The 22,371-nt window shown below is 28.6% G+C and overlaps 1 protein-coding gene across 1 annotated transcript in view; it reads left to right on the top strand.

The window, feature by feature from the left end:
• Window positions 1-6,863: 6,863 nt before the first annotated feature.
• The window catches only part of LOC111642160 (metabotropic glutamate receptor 7-like), a 54,152-nt gene continuing 38,644 nt past the window's right edge, over window positions 6,864-22,371 (top strand). Inside the window, exon 1 of the mRNA XM_023388447.1 lies at window positions 6,864-7,014. The gene's annotated coding sequence lies outside the window, so the exon portion shown is untranslated. The remainder of the gene's footprint in view (window positions 7,015-22,371) is intronic.

Here is a 22,371-nt window from a genome sequence, read left to right as displayed (position 1 = left end):
TTTAAGTGTACTGTAATCCGTTCATATCACACGAAAGTAAAACATTCAAAGAAATAAAAAGAAATAACAAGAAAATTACATATTAAAAATGTCTTTTTTATTAATTATTATTTAACTTTTTTGTGACTAAGGACTTTTAGTTAATTAGGACGATATTGATTCTATTTTTTCAAACGATGACTAATTATACAGAGCGGAGAATCATTAAACATTGTACAGTACATCATAAAAATCATGATTAAAAAATAAATTAGACTTTAAATATAGAAAAAAATACGTCTATCTTCATTAAAAATACATATTTTTTATTAAACTTGTTCCCGTAGAGACTATTCGTAACAAAAATTTCGTGACTATCCAACCCCCTCGGACCTACCTCCACTCTATTTGGTCCTCTCTCGCTTCGATCCCTTCACTCTATCTCTTGTAGGGTGGTGGCTCAAATCCCCTCCGCCCTCTTTGCTCCTAATCCTAACTCCTCCCCCTACTCCTAACTCCTCTATTTCCTGTTACAAGCTCAACCCAAACTCCCACTGGTTTTGTTCAACGTCTGCTTGCTTCGCTCAATCCTCTGCTCATCTCGCTTACTTGTTCAGAAATTTCGTGACAATATTACGATTTTCAGTTTCTATTTTGTTTTATCGTAACAAAAAAGTGTCTTGACGATTTTAAGCTTGATTTTTTTTTTTATATAATAGAATAGATTTAGATAAAACTGTTTTATCGTATGTTGTTGAAAGAAAATGAATAGCAAAATTTATAATTTCATAAATATAATGCATTTCTGAAATATTAAAAGAGTGGTAACATTAATAATGATAATCGATATCATCTTAAGATTAATCTTGTTGATTTTATTCTATAATTTATCAAACTTGTTTCTTAGACATCATTTTCTCATTTTATAATCTATTCAATAATCAGTTATTAAATTTATTACATAATTGTACAGTCAAACCTGTAAACAACGGTCACTGGCGAGAAAGTAAAATTGGCCGTTGTTGGGAGGTTATCTTTTATGCATTTTCTGAAAAAAACATCTATTTAGAGGTAATCGTTATTGAAGATTCGACCGTATTTATTTGCATATATCATGTAGACACACAAGTTTTTTATAATATTTAAAATGGAAATTTAATAAATTTTTTATAAATTTATGTAAAAGTATAACAATAACGAATTTACTTTTTTTTGTTTAGATAAATGCACGAACCTTTTGCGTGTGGCAAGTAGTGTTATATATTGTATTAAATTATTTTAAATTGCTAATGCCCATTACATTTATATGCAGCATGTGAATCTATTATTATATTTATTTATTTTCATTTCTTTTATTCTCTTTGAATAGCTATGCATACATTATAGCGCAGTATACTTGTTCTTAATCCGTACATAAATTATAGCTTTGATTAGTTATTTAAATGCCTCATTAAGATGAACAAAAGACTCCTCATTATATTCTGATTAGAATATTTCAAGCTTTAAGAATTATCTAAATTGATAACAATAACCGATTGATAACATTCAGGGAATACAATTAGTGAAAACTTTGTTTTGTATTGATTGAAATTATAAGGACATGTCATTAAAACAATTAAAAATTGTATAACTGGAAAATTTATTTATTATAATAATTATTACTCATGAATAAGTTAGAAACTCATCTAATGTTGTTGCCTGTTAAAGCCTTTAATTAACAAGTTAAGGTAAAAAATTGAAGCATGATATGCCAACAATTTAAATTAATGTATTGCGAACAAATAGCAATTAAAACGACTGACATTTAACTTCAAAATAATATTTGATAATGATTACATGTTTTTAACCATATATTGAAACTAATGACATGAAAGACAACTTAAAATGACTATTTATCCGAAGATAATGATAACAATAACCGAATTTTCACTATTACTTATTTTATTATTTAAATTTTATGTTTTGTGGTGAGTTAATTGTAATAACATTAAATAACTAACAAAAATATTCGTGACTACAATAGCCGAATCTACTGCATTATTATATTATCTCTTTACAGAAGTTTTTGTCCTATCTCTCTGGGGTTATTTCACTTTTGAATTGGGATTATTTTTACTTTTAGGTCAGTTTGTTATATAGGCCTACGTATCTACTCGAGTACATACTGTATTTAGAAGCGAACAGTCACTTAGTTGACAGACTTCCCTTTGATCAAATTGGACAAATGAGGTCTTAAATTAATTAAACTTGGTGACACCTATATGAGCAGAAACTATAAAAAATTGAATATATTTGAACTCGATCGAATTACTAAGGATTTTAGCGATTTTCGTTCGGTCAAGTAACCAGTAGTACTGTACTATCACATGACCTATTATTAGAATATTTTGCCTAGTACGATAATTTGTATCCCAAATTAATCGTCTTAGCGTGTTTATTTTATAAAAACTATAAATCTTTAAATATATTTTCAACGTTTATATTTATAAAAACGTTTACATTTTATCACGTGACTGTTATTACATGTTTAACTTTGACGCTATTATTCCTAAGCAAAATGTTAAAGGTGTTGAACTTATTACACATTCTATTCTAATGAACATAATAAAGTTTGATTAACTGTTGAATTAAACATCTCTGGTCGCGAAGTCTGTGTTTTATACTGCAAACGTAAGTTATAAACGTTGTTATTATAAACATATAACTATGATAACTGTGAAAATTTTCTTTTTTTACTATAACATATCATTAATAACAATACTTTTTAAAACTGACTTATTATATTTTTATTAATTAACTACACTAGCTTTTTAATTCTTCGACATTAATGAGTATCTTTTTTGAGTAGATATTACTTTTAGATACTTTATATACATGCTAATAAATTTTTGTGTTATATTAGTTTAGTGAATTGGTAGTAAATGAAATAGGCTAACTACTATTACAGTGCAGTAATTTGGACAAAATTCTTTCGGGATGACAACTTATGTAGAAGACTCTGGGAAGATTGCTTGTCAAAAGCAAAAAAAGTAATTAGAACACAGTTATCTAAAATAGTTATTTAACAAAGCACTAAACCATGTATGCGAATCGGTATGTTGTCACCACAATGTAGATGTTGCAGAACACGTGCTCTGGTAGACACTTGTGACTATAGAATAAAGATGTTTTATTCAATAGTTAATCAAAAATTATTTCAAAATTATTTTATGTTCATTAAGTATTTTATAAACATAAAGTTATTTAACTTGCAGCGTGCTCTGTCTACTTCTTGTCGTACTGTGTTCTAAACTCTTAGTCGAGTGAAGTAAAGATCGGGTATGTTGCTGTAAAAGAAATTAGTGTTTGGATGGTCGAGCGGTAAGGTGGCAGTCTACTGCTCTGGAAGACCGAAATCGAATTCGTACGAGTCTTAATCCAAGGAATTTCTCGAGGGGTGATCCTTTCGGATATATCAGGTCTAGTTTGTCACCACCCGCTCTTTTCTGAACCTTATCGAATCTGTAATGGGCTTACTAAAAATCCTCTTAGTACACACAGACTGAAAGTAGATATAAAAAAAAGCCTGCGATGAATATAATTAAAAAGACCCTCTTAGAACCCACAGGAAGCGAATCAAAATTAAAAGAAAATATAGCAAAAATTTATCTTTTGGAAATAAAATTTTTCTTTATTTTGTGTTATATTGTTCTAACAAAATATTTTTGTATCTGTATATTATCTAAGTAATTTTTTAACCTTTGAAAATCTAATTCAGATTATATAGGCTTCTATATAAATTATGGCATTCTGTATACATTATGTAATTAAATTTGATAATGAGTTAGAATTGAATAATATTTGATCGAAGATTTTCTTTACATTCAAACTGCAAATGTCAAAAATGCATTAGAGTGCAATCATTTTAAAATGGTTTAAATTTATGTGTTGCTAACAATCTCTAAAATCATTTATATCAGTGTTTGTACAAGAAAACGCAACAGACGTGATCATTTGATTTATCTTTTGTTTCGCATTATACGTAGAAATATATAATGACATTGTAAAGTATATAACAGAGAATGATATAACAAAGTATATCATTCTCTGTCAGTAAGAAGTTACTAAAAAACCCTCTTCTATCAGGTTTTCACAATAATCTTTTATCTCGTTCTCTCCTAAACAATTTTCTTACGCTTAAAGACAATCGATTTGAAACATTTATTAAAGAAATATTTTCTTTCATAAAAACTACTTACCAATTAAATTTTGATAATAATAATATACTGACAATAAAAGGCAATAAAAAGTACAACTAATAACAGAAAAATTATAATTTACATTTTACATTTTAAATTTTCTCTAGTATTTTACCATCTATTAGAATAATTGTATATTAGTTGCTGTTACATGTAGACTAGCAATCATTTGCAATCATGGACGTCTGCGGAGGGGGACAAACGGCGCGTTTGCCCTTCGCTAGTATCAAGTAAAATATTTCCAAATTATAATCGTAAAAGTAATTGAAATGCATAACCTTATACTGTCGACCTTGGGACGCATTATGTCTTAAAATTTCTTGTCTGACTTAAAAAACACCAAAAATTAAATAAAAATTTATTGATTTAATTATTTGTCTCCAAGCTTTCCCTCCTGAAAATTTTTTGCTGACGCCCATTTTTGGAACGAATTTGATTGATTATATAAGGCAACGTAATACGTGGGAGATCTGCCAAGGGTAAACTAGTCCCTATTTATGAGTTAAACACGAGAAGAAAACCCAAAAACCTTCACGTGTCTAGCCAATTAGTTATGTGCAAACCCGTGACCTTATCAGTGTTTAGTCGTTTTATCCGCTCGGCCACTAGTGGGTTTATAGAATTCATTATATTCTTAGAGAATACAATGTTGAATAACAAAAAGATACCAAATGTTTTATTCTTTTATTTCCAATATGATAATTTTACATAATATTTTGTAATGCATTTCACGAAGCTTTCGTGTATTCATAAAAATATTTTAAAAATTCATTATTATTTTGAATTTTATGTTTTACCTAATCGATGATAAAACACTGTTCTTAATTATCAAGATTTAAAAATAATAAAGTATTTCTTCGTTTATATCGCTTTCGAATATGTTAGGGGATAGAGCCTATTCGAGGATCTAGGCTGAAGAAAGGAAGAGCCGAATTTAGACTTGTTGTGGCCCTGAACTTCAGTATACAAGAGGCTTTTCCTCTTTCATCGAATATAANTATAAATTTCAGTGATAGTTTGATACTTATTGGAAATACTTAAATTAATCTTTATTTTATTTTTTAGAATATAATATGTTTTTCAAGAAATACATCTATTAGTTTCTACGTATTCTGTTAATTTTTATAAATAAGAAATAAAATACAAGATCATAATATACTGATGAGAAGGAATGTTATGTTCAACTGGAAATGTATTTGTAGATAAAGTTAGACACATTTAAGTTTTTTTTTTATTAAATTAGGAAAAGGAATTTCTGGTTGATAGTCGATAATCTTGTACAATAAATTTTAATGACAATTTAATCATGGTATATTTTAGGATTAACATTACTCTCTTCGTAACTTTTATGTAAGTCGTTTTAATGAAAAGTTTAACAAATGATGATAAAAACTAATTGTTTTGATTATAATAAACGTTGTACGTTTATTCAACTAAATAAGGACTTGATAACATTGTCCGGACGCTAATATTATCCATCATCACAATAGGTAGCATCCATCTCATATCCGTATAATTACAATTTTCAACTATCATTTTAATTTAATGGTGTTGTTGAATAATATTTAATTACAGCTATATTCTGGCAAAAATATATTTTTAAACAAGAAGAAAATGAATATAAAAACAAATATTATTTCTTAAATATTGTTTTATCTACGACAATTTAGTGAAATTTCTTAAAAAAGGCCATTGACGGGAACATAAAATATAGAAATTGATTAGGGGTTATTGGACTGCAATTTGAAAAAGTTGTAGAGCTGTAAATTCTCATTGCCTGTCTGTCATTCTATCCTCCTTAAATCTTTCTTAATCTCAAGAACGGTGTTAGATAGATGGAAGTCGAAATCTTTACAGACGGAAGGCTCCGATTAACTATATTTTAACTTCCGGTGTAAACCGGAAATCACGTGATTTCAATTCAAAAATTTTCTCCTAAATGGAGTTACATAGATGACCGGCACGGATCTGTTTTTATCAGGAAAAGTATGATCTACAGGGGCAAGACGCTACTAATTTGAGGTGGAAAGAAAATCTTTTAAATTAAATAAATTAAAAAATTAATTAAAAATTGCAGCCCGGCATTGTGACAACATCACAATAAATTGCTCATAAATCAATAAATCACAATTGCTCGTTTTGTATACATTTCAAAAAGAAATGTTTCTGAACAAATGGACGCCGTTCAACCCCTACCACAGATTAGAATGGAATATTCTGATCTGTTCTTCTCCGTTCGACGTTCCGGAGTTTTTCTTTTATTTTTAATACAAAACTTAAATTTACTTAACAATAAAATTCTGTCGGATTCTCTTAATCCTAAGTAATATGATTTTAAAGAATTATAATTTTTTTTATAGTTAAAATTAAAATGTAGATAAAATTTTTCTAATGTGTATTTTAAAAAAACGTTATAAACTTATGTAAGAAGTTTTTGCTTATTTATGTGATTTGTTTCTAAATCTTATTATTGCTAATATTTTACTTGATAGAAAAATATCTGAGATAACAAGATCCTTGAATTCAAATAAAATTTAATTTGTTTTTGTCATTGAAAAAGTTTAGAAGCGTATAAAACTATTTTAAAAATAAATTAAATCTTTTGAATATCAGAATTACTTATTTCTTATTCCTTTTTTTAGGTTACATAAGTAATTTAGACGAAGGAACATATCGATGTCCCGATGGATCTAGCCCAAGTATTCGACAAAAAATCGTTTCTGGAGTACTTGGAGCGGCTTCCAGTGTTACTTCCATTCAAGTGGCTAACTTACTTCGATTATTTAAAATACCACAAGTAAGTTGAGCGCATATAGTCCTATATAATACACATATATAAGCTATTGTATATGCGATTTCGAATTATTATATATCTGCCAACGAGGATGCCATCCAGAAGGACATCCTGTACGAAATTTATGTGTTACCCACATAAAGAATACCCGGAAAATTTCACACATTTGGAACACATAAATATAAATATTGATATATCTGCTTTTCAAATGTGTTTTCCAGTGGTCGACTGGATAAAACATCTCTGAAAACTAGTTGGTAGCCAGTTTGCATGTGAACAACTAGACATTCGCTTGGCGTTTTCCGGGTTTTCTTTACATTTTCTTCGCAAATAGAGGCAAATATCGTATAGAATGTTCTTACGGAAGGCGTCTTCCTTAGCAAATCGCCTTTATGTTACCTCATTCCCTCAATCCAGTCTATTTTAATTGTTTAATATATCGTTTCTGAACCTTTTTAAGCCCGAGGACCAATAAAATGTTTGAAAAATTTTACGTATCACTAAATTTCGTTNATGTTCTTACGGAAGGCGTCTTCCTTAGCAAATCGCCTTTGTGTTACCTCATTCCCTCAATCCAATCTATTTTAATTGTTTAATATATCGTTTCTGAACCTTTTTAAGCCCGAGGACCAATAAAATGTTTGAAAAATTTTACGTATCACTAAATTTCGTTGACCTAGCTTTTTTTAAACCTATGTGGGTATCACCAACGTTTGGGACATACTGTGACATTTATAATATAATAAATATAAAAGCATGGTTTGAATGCATCTGGAAACATAATTAAATTGGAAGTAAACTATTAAAAGTAAATCATCATTGAACAAAGTTTTAATTGTTATTAATTTGTCTGTCTGGGACTTTTTTTGCTGAGCTGTTGTGGCGACGTTAGACATGGAATTTTTACAACAGAATATTAAGTGTAGAACTGCAATAAGTAGTTTAAATGTTTCATTAACTCGAATAATAAGTTTTATTTTACTAATGATTGCTGGCATTGAGTTAAATCCCGGACCTTTTCCTCGATCTCCTCCAAAACCAAGTCAAGCAGTTGCAAAAAAGGGGACGAGGGAGACCACGTAAAGAGCATACAAGAGATATAGAAGAAAATACTCAGACAAGCGATATGTCAGGAGAGGAATACGTAATTGAGGAACATTCCAAGAATACTACTGATATCTCGAGGTATGCTACAATTAAAGACTTTTTTGAACCGGAAGAAGATCTACTAACAAAGACTACTGAACCTGAATACTCACTTAAATCGCTCTATGAATTAATCCAAGACAAATTTGATAGTTTGAACTTCGAAATCCGTTCCATGAAAGCTGAAATCAACAAAATGAACGAAGAAAATTTAAAGCTGAAGGAAGAGTTGAAAGATATGTGTAAAAAAATACGTTTATTAGAAGAAAGAACAGATTCGTACAGTAAGTTAAAAGGTATGGTGGATTTTGAAATTGATTAAATGTTAAACGAGAGAACTAAGAAGAATTTAATTATATTTAGTTTTCCATTTAAAACCTCGGAATATGTAGATTTTAAAAAAATTATAAAAGATAACTTAGATATTAATGGTATAGAAATCGAAGGTCTTATTCAAATAGGAAATAGAAGAAATAATCAAGTAATTAAGGTTATGACCGAATCGGTTAAAGATAGAAATCTAATTCTTAATAAATTTTGGATCACAAGACCGAAAATGACGGACGAAAATAAAAAAATATTAATATCAACGGACTTAAGTTACAGATCTAGAATCAAGAGAAAATTATTATTAAAAACGATTAAACTAAAGAAATCGGATGATAAGATAAAAATTAGAGATGATTATTTTTAAAAAATAATATAATGTATACATATGATTTGGATACCAAAGAAATAATTCAGTTAAATCATTTTTTAGAGATAAATATAATACAAGATTAACAAAAATAAATCAAAATTTAAAAAAACAATACAGAAGAAAAGGAGAATGGCTAATAATATGGAGAATAAAAACAAGAAAATGAGTGGAGATAAATTGATAGTCAAAGTAAATGATTTGAGTGAGAAAAAAGTAGAAATTCCAAAAAAGGGTAAAAAATAATGTGACGATAAACTTCTGGAATATTCAAGGACTAAGAGGGAAATTATTCAAAACCTCAATGAGAAAATTTCTGGATTCAAATGAAATAATTAGATTTTTAGAAACCTGGATTATAAATCCAGGTTTCTAAAAATCTAATTAATCCAGGTTTCTAGAAATCCTGGATTATAAATTAGTGAAATGAAAATAAAATATCTAGAACAAGATAATAATATAATAATTAGTAATGCTCAACGCAAAAATAAATTTGGACGTCCATCAGGTGGAATTCTACTATTGATTTGTCTGTCTACTGACCATACGTTGAGAAACGTTAGTTTAATAGAAAAAGAAAATACAGATTGTTAATAATTTAAAAATTTATTATTTGGAAATAACAGAATGTTAAGATATACAGCAGCATATAACTCAGTCTAATCAATCGATCAATAAAAAAAAAAACATTTTATTAATAAAATAAACTAAATTAAATAAGAAAGCTTCACATTCTATTTTCAACTATATGTTTTATTTTTATGATAAATTTTTTCATGCTATAAATAAAATTAATTCTATAATTGAATATAAATAATCTATAATGCATTAACCAAAAAAAGCTACATACTCTATATTTACAGTATGAAAGCATTTCTCTCTCCACTGCAGTTACTTGGCTTAACAAAATTGCACTCAAGATAATAAGTTATTTATGTTTAGATTTAATTAATTTCCTATGGGATATGATCATAATACACATTCTCTCTCTACTTCTCGCATTTTAATGTCATAGGCAAGAATAAGTGCGCGATAAAATAAAATAAGAGCGCAATATTATCTTCCATTTCAAATTAGTTTTCGCAAAACTCACATAAAACGTCTTATACTCTTATAACAAAATGCAAACACCCAAATTCAGCGAATAATATATTTATATTTATATTTTTAATAGTTATATACTCTAAATACATTCATTTATACACATTCAAAGGTAGAAATATTTTAAAATTATATTAATAATACAATAAACCCGTGATTTAACAGACTTCATTCAATTATTCCGTTAAATCAATGGACTATTGTCTTTATAAACACATACAGTATTTATATTTTAAATAAGTTACTATAACATTAAAAATATTAAATTTTCAGAACTACTTAATGTTATATATTTGTTTTTATGGAGCCATTAAGCTGACTGATAATTATCTAAAGTTTAGTATCGAGTAATAAATTCAGTAAACAACTTTTGAGTCTATGTAATACCGGTTTTACAGATATTCAAGACTTGATCTAAGAAGAAAAAGTATAAAGGATTAAATAAAAGAGTTCTATGATGGAACATCTCTAGATCCAGATATAACATTATGGAAAGATATAATATATATATATTGATTATTTACGTAATGATTTAACTTATTATTTTAATAAGCTAAATCATTACGTTAATAACCAAAACAATTATGAGAAATATGAATCTTTCTTTAGTATTATTGATTTTATAATAGAAGAACCTGACGAGGATGCCATCCAGAAGGACATCCTGTACGAAATTTATGTGTTACACACATAAAGAATACCCGGAAAATTTCATACATTTGGAACACATAAATATAAATATTGATATATCTGCTTTTCAAATGTGTTTTCCAGTGGTCGACTGGATAAAACATCTCTGAAAACTAGTTGGTAGCCAGTTTGCATGTGAACAACTAGACATTCGCTTGGCGTTTTCCGGGTTTTCTTTACATTTTCTTCGCAAATAGAGGCAAATATCGTATAGAATGTTCTTACGGAAGGCGTCTTCCTTAGCAAATCGCCTTTATGTTACCTCATTCCCTCAATCCAATCTATTTTAATTGTTTAATATATCGTTTCTGAACCTTTTTAAGCCCGAGGACCAATAAAATGTTTGAAAAATTTTACGTATCACTAAATTTCGTTGACCTAGCTTTTTTTAAACCTATGTGGGTATCACCAACGTTTGGGACATACTGTGACATTTATAATATAATAAATATAAAAGCATGGTTTGAATGCATCTGGAAACATAATTAAATTGGAAGTAAACTATTAAAAGTAAATCATCATNTTTTTTTTTTTGTTTAATTTTGCGTTTTTGATAAAATTAAACTTTTATTTGTTTAAATGAAATATAATTCATAAATTTTTCCATTTTATCTGATTTAGTATTGGCGACATATGATATGAAATTGAACAAATCAATGAATATACTGGTTATAAGAATAAATAATGTACTGTATATATTTATTTATTCATTCTTTTATATATAGTAAACTCTAGAAAATATGCCTTTCAAGTTTTGAGAAAACATTAAATTCTTCTGCGTTTTTGTCACTAGAGATGTTTCAGTATTCAATGTAAAATAGGAGATAGATATGTAAAAAAATCTTTGAATGTAATCTAAGAAAACTTTTTAAGAAAAGTAAATTCTTTCAACTTTCGATAAAAAATTATCATCACTTATATGTTATAAAAAAAACGCTTGGTATTTTTACAGTGGAATAGAATTTCACTCAACACTTTCACTTTCTACAATATCTATCTATTATATTGTGACATATAAAAATTTATCGATTGTTATAATGTGAATTGTGTGCCGGGCAGATGGTCGAGGCGGTTAAAACGTCAGACTATGCTCTGGGGGGAATCGAATCTGGCAGAATGGCTCCCTAGGAATTTTTTCTCAAATATGTCGGGCCCTATCCTTCACCATCTGATCGTCCCCATTGTGGACCTGGCTTAACTTATAATGATATGGAAAAAGACTCTTTTAGTGTCTACGGGGAGTAAAAAGTAATAAGAAATTTCAATTTTGTCAAAAAAAAATCTGTACAGTAGGTGCTAATCGATTAATTTACAAATTATATTTGAAAAAAAAAGTTTATATCTTTACTTCCTAAAGGCTTTAATTTGACATTTATTTTGTAGATAAAAGTAGATAAATAAAAATAATTTATTTCTTGTAGAAAAAAGAATTTTCTACAAGAATTCTTTATTATTAAATTGTCAAATAAGATATATATTTTTCTGATAATTTTTTAACAACTAATAAAATTATTTATTATATAATTAATAGAAAATATTTATAACAAATATAATCACAATCATATAAAGTTATATAACCGACATCTGCTTTTATTTATTTATGTTATCAATATATTAAATACTGTACAGTACAGTACATTAAATGAAGGGAAAAAAAGCAATACTTTAGCAATAAAAGAACAATTGAATACAGAAAAGTAAACAATTTTAATTTGAAAATGATTTTTCTCTGTAACTAACAAAAACAAACTTTACAACCAATAAAATTTAGTTGACGTATAGTATATATCGTGGGGATGGGCCACCTTACCACGCCGCAACCTTAATCTCGAAAAACATGGCCAATAAAATAGTTTTTTAAATATAAGCTATAGTAAAACCTGTCCAAATTAATAAAGTGGAACCTGAATAAAAATTTTCAGAAAACCAGCGATTTTCTTTGTTAATAAACCTGTTCAAATAAATATTTAATCTGTTACAATATTATTTTTAATATTTAAAAAAATGATTTATAATACTGTCAGTAATAAGTTGCTAGAAATGTTTAATTGTTTGTCACTATTTATTTTAGACTAAAAGTAAAACTAAATTATGTTGCACAATTAAGAAGATAAATGTCTCAACTATTATGAGTAATTTGAAATTTAAAGTGTTTAAATAATATATTTTTATAGTCATCAAATGCATTCGAGTCAAATGAATCAATGATTTAATTTCATACCTATGAAATTTATTCCACAAGAAACATATTCTGTTTTGAAATCATTTATTTTGTAATTTATTTATTTTTATTACAAAAATTCGAGAATTTTTCAATGATTAAAAATTATATATACGTTTATATTATTTAAATTAAGTAGCTGAGTATTATATTTTAACATTTAAAGAATTTTAAATAAATTATTGGGCGGCAATTTGAAAAAAATTGTAAACCTGTAAATTTCCACTGTTGTCCGTCCGTCTGTTCGTCCGTCTTTCCTTAATCTCGAGAATGGAGTTAGATGAAATCCGAGACCATATATGGAAACCTTATTTGATAAATATTTTAATGTTTATTTATATTACTACTTTTTAACAGAAATATTTAATACTTTAAAATGTCATTAAAGCCTAAAACACACTTAATCTTTTACAGTTTTAATAAGAAAAAGATTTATATAATTTCTTTTAAAAAAAAATAATAAAATTAATCACTTAATACTCTAAAGTTTATAATAAAATTAAAATATTTTTGAAGGAGTTTTAGTCTTACTATATATCTTGAAGTTTAAAAGATAAATTTACATGAAAATTTTCATTAAATAAGCATAAAATAAATAGTGTCAATCAGTTTTGATATATTTCTATACAAAACTTAAGATATTATAATTACTAAAATTGAATGAATAATTATTCTAATTAATACAGTACTCAGATTAGAAAAAAAATAGATTTAAAACGAAAAAAAATAAAATAACGTGTATAAAAAACGAATAGCGTATATAAAATTTCACTAACTACTAACTAATTAATATGAACACTGATTCAACAGTAGTTTATGCAGCAATGAACAGGGCCATCAAGAACTTTTCTTTACAACAGTGACGGAGCTATCATAGATGAAGACAATGCAACTGCATAGGGACTCAAATCGACTGAGGACCTATTTTGTCAAGAAGGGGATCAAAAGCTTGGAAACAAAGTATATTTTGTACAGTACATTAAAATATAAAATATTGGAAATGAGTAATACCTGTATCAGTATTCAGAAGAGCCCCGAAGAGGTCAGGTCTTCATAGCCACGTTTGCATGGGGTCCAAAATTCGAAATTAGTAGTTCTCTCTACCCGACAGCGAGTAGAGAGGACTTCTTTTGCTTCCTAATGAGTCCTCTTTGCCTTTATTTAAACAAATGAAACATGTAGAGCAGGGGTGTCCAACCTTTTTGTTTCTCTGGGCCGCATTGGAAGAAGTCATGGAGTTTTGGGCCACAAGTATATATAATATATACTTGTGGTTCAATATACAAGTATATTTAAAGATTAACATGTCTAGATTATAATAATAAATATTAAAACTTTATCACGAAATAGGATATTTTAAAAAATTACTTCTACAGTCACTTTCAATTTTTACTTAGAAATAGATAAATTCATTTATTTGATAAAATCTAAATATTTGCTTTATTTGAGTCTCTGATTAATAAAAAGCGACGAAACACCATTTTAAAGTGCATTTTTATTTCGACTAATATATTTATAAATGATATGTAGCCCCAAAAATAGCCAAAGCGCCAAATGATATTTTTTTACGTTAAACTAAAAAAGTAGCCACATTGGCGCAATGTAGCCAAATCTTGCAACGCTGGAAGGAATACTAAATAAAGATGGAGTTTTGACTCAAAGGATTATAGAGCCAAATTCGGAAAAAGAAGAGAAAGGACAAAAGATAAAGAAGCGAGAAAGGTTGGAAAATTAAGACTCAATATTTGCCTAACAGAAGAACTATTTAACCTTTCTGACAACTTTTTATCTTTTGTCCTTTCTCTCCTTTCACCAAATTTGGGTCTATAATCCTTTGAGTCACAACTCCAGCTTTATTTAATAATCCTTCCTCATTCACACATCTCCAAATACATGAAAATATTTCATTTCCACTCAAAACTAAAATATGAATAAAGGTTTATGGCTTTGTGAAACTTCTTTTCTGAGTTTATGCCGTTGAAATAAATAAATAATAAAAAATTAAAACATTTGTCGGTTTTGTTTACACCTTTATTGGGCCGCATTGGAACTTGCCTTGGGCCGCATGCGGCCCGCGGGCCGCGGGTTGGACACCCCTGATGTAGAGAATGTTTCTTTGTTAATAAAAATCAACCTTAAATATTATATTTTTTGTTAATAAAAGTAGCATTAATTTATAGCAGTAGGAACCATTATGAGTCCTTAAGTTTCTTCCATGAAATACTTTTCATCTCTTATTTAGACGATTCTAGGAATGAAACATGTAAAAGTTTACTGATGAAAAATCTGTTTAATTTAGTGTAGATTAATTAATAGCAAGTAATAATTCCAAAATACATAAATTTATTTTACAGAATTACAGTAATTACTTTAAAAATATGTGATTAATCACGATAAGAAGATTTATGAACGCGATTTTATTGCATAGACAGAAATGTATTTATTCTGCTTTTTAAAGTAGCCTATATAAATTACATTCGAGCATATTTAATTTTGACTTGGATTTCAAAAGTTGTCGTTTTTAATTTAGTTTATTATTTAAAAATAATAAAGTATTTCTTCGTTTATATCGCTTTCGAATATGTTAGGGGATAGAGCCTATTCGAGGATCTAGGCTGAAGAAAGGAAGAGCCGAATTTAGACTTGTTGTGGCCCTGAACTTCAGTATACAAGAGGCTTTTCCTCTTTCATCGAATATAATGGACAATATATATAAACTATCTTTGATAAAAGAACAAGGCCCTGAGCACGGGGTTATTGTGGAAGGAACGATGTTCCAGTACTTTTTTCAAGAAGGAACGCGTTCTTGAACTTTTCTGTACCGATTTTTTTTCACAAGAAAAAAAAAATGAAATTTTTCCTAAGAACCGAATTATGAAATATTGTTTACAACTATAATGGTGCTGATAACAGTAAAGTGATTCTTAATTAATAATCTAAATAAAATTAAATTCGTTCTTATTGATTTCATAACATCTCATTTAAATGCATTAATTAGGTATTTCGATACTGATCTTTATTTTCATTAGATCAAAAGTATTCATGCAGAGTGGACGTGTGTAGCATGCGATTTTTAAATACGCATAAGCATCTTAAAACCGCTAATGATCGTAGTCGTTAATAACTCGTCAAGGTTACATAGCGTTACGTAAAATTCGGTAGTTAAGGCCACTTTTGACAAAAAATTTTTTTTTGAATTTTTGGAATGTTTTTTAGGTTCCCAAATTTTTTCAAAATTTTTTGTCTGCGAGAAAAAATTTTATCGCGATTTTAATGAGCCTTTGATAAGGCTCGATTAAGGCTTAATTGTTTTTTAATGGGAGTTTTTTATCAAATTTATTTCATGGTTCCTAAGTTGTAGCGCATGGATTTGACTTCGGTAAAGTTATTTAAAGCTGCTTTCTGATGTCAAAAACGACCTCCAATAGTTTTCTAATTTTTTTAATTAATCGATTTTTTATATATTAATTTAATTATTTAGGGGGTCGGAAATCGCAATTAAAATCTTAATTTTTTAAAAATATTTAAAAATATACTTGTCGGTCATATTCACCCTACTTTAAACCCTTGTCCTCCCGAGACGTATATGAGAATGTCCCGGGAAATCCTACTCCAGCTGTATTCAAGGTCATCCAGCTGTGTAAACAATGACTCATCGGTGTTAAATTTCACAGAAAGGCGAGACAAAGGAAAATAAAATTTGAAGCTTTTTCTTCAAAATTAACGCATTTCTTTCGTTTTTTTTTCAGTTTTAAGTATTTTTATGTATTTTTTATGCTTAATTACATTATAATTAAAAACAGGCGGGCGTTAAGTCGGATTCATCGACGCTGAAATGAAATACAATGAAAAAGGGAAGTACCGGTAAGAATTTCTGCTCCTTACCGTTTATTAATTAATACCTAATAATAATTATAAATTTTAATATGGCAGAAAAACGGAAGTTGACTTCTATTAGTGATTTTTTTACAAATAAAAAAATAAAATTTTCAAATAAAAACACTTGCTACATGAATTCCAGTGGAAATAATAATAAGATTATAACATCTATTTTCACACCATCAATATCTAGAAGTAGTAACAATATAGAAGAATGAAAACTACTAGGTCCAGTATTTGGATAGCTGGAATGTGGGCCGAGAAGAAAAAGACTTTTATATGGATTATTTATCATTCAGAAAAAATTATGATCTTCCATTTGTGCTCAGGTAGAAAACTTGGGAACATCTAAAACACAAGGAGTCAGTGTTTCAAAAGCGTGGAGTTCAACATTTATATCCTATTATGATAAGAATAAAAATGTTCAATTGACATCTTTGCGGGGAGATTATCAAAATTCGAAAGCAACAGCACGTATTAATGCTGAACACTACATGTAAAGTTTTCAGAACATCTTATTACTTCACAGAACATCATTTGTCATTTTCTGATTATTTTAACTTATTACAAGTTTAGGAATTGAATAAACAATTATTGCTCCTTGACTGCGATCGATATTAACTGTACTGAGATAATAAACAACATTGCAAAAACAATGAAATTAAGAGTATGTAAAAGTAATTATTGAAATTAGTGTTTAAATATCAATTCTCACTGATGAGTCTACGACACTGAGCAGAAAATCCACTTTAATAATGTTTTGAAATGCGACGTAAATAAAATAAATGATTCAGAATTCTTTCTTTTCGATTTAATGGAATTAACAGATGAAACATCGATCACCATAAGAGAATGCCTTTCAAAATGCCTCGCAAACTATAGATTTACCACATAATTTAATTTCACTTGTGAGCGATAACGCAAGCGTCATGTTAGGAAAAAAATCAGGAATTGATAAACAATGATTAAATAAATATACAAATCTGGTTACATAACACTGTGTAAAATCATCGCATCCAGTTATCTGTCGAAGATGCTAAGGCGAAAGTGAAAAGTAATAACCATTTTCAAATATTTATGAATAAATCATATGCTCCATATTGCCAATTCCCCCTCCCCAAAAAAGAGTTGGAATTGTGTGCAGAGAACTTAAGAGCAGAAATTAGAAAGATTGGGCGAGTATTGGAAATAAGTTGGGTAGCTAGTTCACTTATTCTGTGCTGTTTGGCAAACTTTTGAGTCTTTTATGCAATCATTTTTGACATATTGCTGTAGATGAAAACTGTACAAAATCTTGATGATCTATGTATATATATATATATAATCCAATGAGCATAGATCGTCAAGATTTTGTACAGTTTTATATATATATATTTTTATTTATTTAAATGGTTTCTATTAAATTTAGATCTAATGTGTGACGTGTTATAGAATTATATTTATTATCAGAAGCTTTACAAAACAGAGATACAACAGTTAACGCCGATAAAATAATTCGACGGAGTATTCCTTATCTGGAATCTCTAAAAAATCATAAAGAAGAAAATATATCATAGAAGCTGTAAATGCTGTTAAAGAAACGGAATTTCGTTCAGTCATAATAATACACATTAAAATAGTTTCTATTATTAATAACAGAAATCAGTTCTTAACTACTATTATTAATAGCATGAATTGCAGATTACACAGTGATGTTTCTTCGTCCGAAAAATATTGTAAACTAATTTCGAGTTTCGGAATCAAGCGAATTCTGATATTAAAATTTGATTCGGCGAAAAAGAAATTGAATTACTCCGCAGAAGATTTAATTTATTATCATCAAAGTGTATCAGTATTAACACAGACTATTTACATAATGATGGAAGGAAAGTAGCTGCAGATTTAGAGAGTTTATTTACATATTCCAAGCTCATATCTTGTTCTGCTAAGTGAGAACGATTCAGCAATATGAACTTAATTTTTAAGTGAAACAAAAAATTAATTACTGATTGAACATACCGCAAATTTATTATTTATTAAGATGCAAGGTCTACCACAACACTTATTCAACCTGAATGAATATGTTCGAACTTGCTACGAGTACATCGTTCTGCTGATGACAATCAAACGAAAAAGGCAACAGCACAATATTATCATTAATCCACTTTGAGAGTAGATGTAGAATGTTTAAAATGTTACTTAATAAAAATTAAATCTAATTTGTTGATTGGTATAAAAATAAATATCTAAAAGAAATAATCTTTTGGTTATAGGCCTACATTCAAATATATTTTACAGTGCAAATTGGAGATGTTATAAAGATGCTTTTTAACTAGGGCAACAAGACGTCCCGGATTTATCACTTTCTTTTTTGCTGGTTACTGTGAGCATTCCGATACTTCTTTCTTTGTAGCAAAACAGCACTGATCCAAAGCTATGTCTTACTTAGCGTATACGTAAATCCGACTCTGGAGTGAAGGGATGATAAAGAGGAAAGAAGCTTCTAGTACATATATACTTATCAAACATTCGATGAGTGCTTATGAAGGCCTGAAGAGATTAAAGAGATTAAAAGATTTTTTTATAGATTATCAACAAAATAATAATTTTTAATTATTATTGTTGATGTCATTGATTATTATTTAATTCGTTTCTATATTTTTTCAATGTAGTCTTAAAATAAAAATTACTTGAAATTATTCTTTATAAAGTAACAAAATATAATTCAATACTTAAATTTTAAGTTATTTAATGATAAGAAAAAATTTTAAACTACAACATACGTATTTGGAACATTAAAAAAGGTTAAAAATAAAATGTCAGACTTTTTTTTATAATCTTGTGTGTTATTGGTTTACAGAATTATTTATTATTATTTTAATTAAACTAATTAAACAATTCTCTCTTATCTAAATCCTACAACTCGAAATTATATGCGATTCGTTATCGCATATCTTGCAGTTTACTCTAATTTGTTTTATTTTAAAATATGTTTATTTGTAATAAAATATTAAATATTTTGAGTATCTTAGGGAAAGTTATTTATATATACGGCCAAGCAAAATTGACCTATGATGATGGATTGCTTTAATTTAAGAACAGAAAAGTTAAACTCTCAATTTTCAATTTCATGAAATGTATAATTCATAATAATGAATTTTTTCCGTTTGATAATTGGATTCTCAAAACGGATACAGTAGTTGAAATCTACATTTTGACGGTCATTTAGGACCATCCATTAATTATTCAGGTATACCTCGCCTTACGTACTTAATTGGTTCCAGGAGAAGCGACGTAAGTCGAATTTGCTTGTCACTAGGCTAAACCACAAATAACCATTCCCAGTTTTGTATTTTATTTATAAATGAATTTTTAATAACATATGGTTAATAAGAATCTATTTTAAGCTTACAAACAAATAAATTTTAGTTTTTAATATAGTACAGAAAAAAGTATTCTAAATTTACGAATTCATGTACAGTACGTACAGTACTACTTGTAAATGTACAGTACATGTTTACAATTTGGCGATGTTTACAGTACATCGCGGACTCTTTATTTATGAATGTGATTTGCTCTGAGACATTATAAAATAAGATGATTTTGTAAGGTTAAATAACAAATACAGTTATTAAAATTATTTTGCGACAGTAAAAAATAAACTAATTTATATTAAATTTACCAATATCGAGTGGCGCTGACAAGGACACCAAACGGTAATGTTGGAGCTACCGTGGAAAACACTTAAAGACCCCTAAATAAGACGATAACACAGAAACACAGATGGTTTCATGTTTCGTTCTCTAAGATTTATGACAATTATAATTATGTAAATGTATATATTTTAATATGATTTTATCTGCTTTAACGCTTTTATAGTGATACTAGCTTATCCGTCGCGCATTGCTGCGATTTCAGAAGAAACGAAATTCAAGCAAACTCGTTATGATAAAATTCAATTTACATTTTATCATTTTTATTGAAACTTATTATTATTATTATTATTATTAATTTTCATCGGGAAAACAATTCTATTGTCGTTTCAATTCTATTTATTTATTGGAGTACTTGTGGATACACGATATTTTTTGTTTTTCCGTCTGGTGCGTACACGAATAAATCAGAAGATTTTTCGATGCGTGAGCTGGCCACAAACAGTTGTCCATGCGAGAAGCACGGATTCTTTAAATCTAGCCCACACACTTGCAGCGATTGTCAGAAGTGCGATATTCCCCATTTTTATATATATACCGTGTTTACCCGAAAATAAGACAGTGTCTTATATTAATTTTTGCTCTGAAAAATGCGCTAGGTCTTATTTTCAGGGAATGTCTTATTTTTTCCAGGAAAAAGAATTCACATTTATTATTGAACAAAAAAATTCCCAAGTCGAACTTAGACAAGAGTGACGTATATCCGGTGTGTCGAACTGTCGCCTTTTTATAGCGTCAACATCTGACTCGATGACCAATTAGTGCTTACTGAACCGTAGAACTATGCAAATGTTATGTAGCGTGATTCCCGGCCGACCAATTAGCCATCACCAGCCGTAACGTTACGCAAATCTGTGATTCCTAAGCATAGTCTTATGCAAATCATGCCGTGTGGCGTAATTGTCTGCTGACCAATCAGTGGCTGTACTTTCAAAAAGCCAACGGCCACTTTCAACCATCTGTCGATGACCGTTACGACTAAAAAAAACTTCGCTAGGTCTTACTTTCAGGGGGAGGTCTTATATTTCGCAATTCAGCAAAATATGTGCTAGGTCTTATTTTCTGCGGATGTCTTATTTTCGGGGAAACACGGTATTTTAAACCTTTACAATTTTAATTATTTAATTGCTCCTTCCTCTCTTCCTTGGCATGTTGTAAAATTTCTGATAGTTGGATAATAAACCGTTTTATTGTAATTTGTCTTTTTAAATTATTTTGAGTCGATATTAAAATTTGGAAAAGGGGATCTCTAGATCGGTAAAATAGGCGAATTTCCTCCTACAACTTCGGTTGTTGTTCGGGATACAGTTAAGGTTTTAACAAAGTTCGAGCGAATACCTAATTAACAAAAAAAAAAGTTGAAATAAAGTGATTAATTAAACAAAAATTATTACAAATATCGTAAATAACAGTTCACAAATGCGTATATAGAGATATTTCTTGGAGGAGAGAAATGGTCTTCACAATTTGAAATCGATCGAACACACTGTAAAGAGCTCGTATACACGCGCGCTATCTATCGTAGGATAAATGTACTATGCTAGAAACCTTCGCGGGAGTATATTAAACAACTTCCCAAAGTTTCACGGCATTCGGATAAACCAGCGATTCCCAACCTGTGGTACGCGTACCCCTAGGGGTACGCGATAAATTGTTTAGGGGTACAGAAAAAAGTTAGTTATTATGGCAGAAAAAATAATATATTATGTATCACAAACTAATAGTATTAAAAAATTATTAGATAAAAAATGTTCCTTGCAACAATCACAACTTTATTATACATTTTTTCTTTTAGGTTTTTTTTCTTTAATTTAAAGTTACAATATGTAAAATTAACAATACGGTTACTCACTAAATTTCTTAAATGAGGGGTACAATCTAGAGATATGACATGTCACGGGGTACGCTAATGAAAAAAGGTTGGGAACCACTGA

This window comes from Centruroides sculpturatus, unplaced genomic scaffold, assembly GCF_000671375.1.
Source record: "Centruroides sculpturatus isolate CEXI.00-Female unplaced genomic scaffold, Cexi_2.0 scaffold1573, whole genome shotgun sequence".
NCBI lineage: Eukaryota > Metazoa > Arthropoda > Arachnida > Scorpiones > Buthidae > Centruroides > Centruroides sculpturatus.
This window is presented reverse-complemented; position numbering and strand designations above follow the sequence as displayed.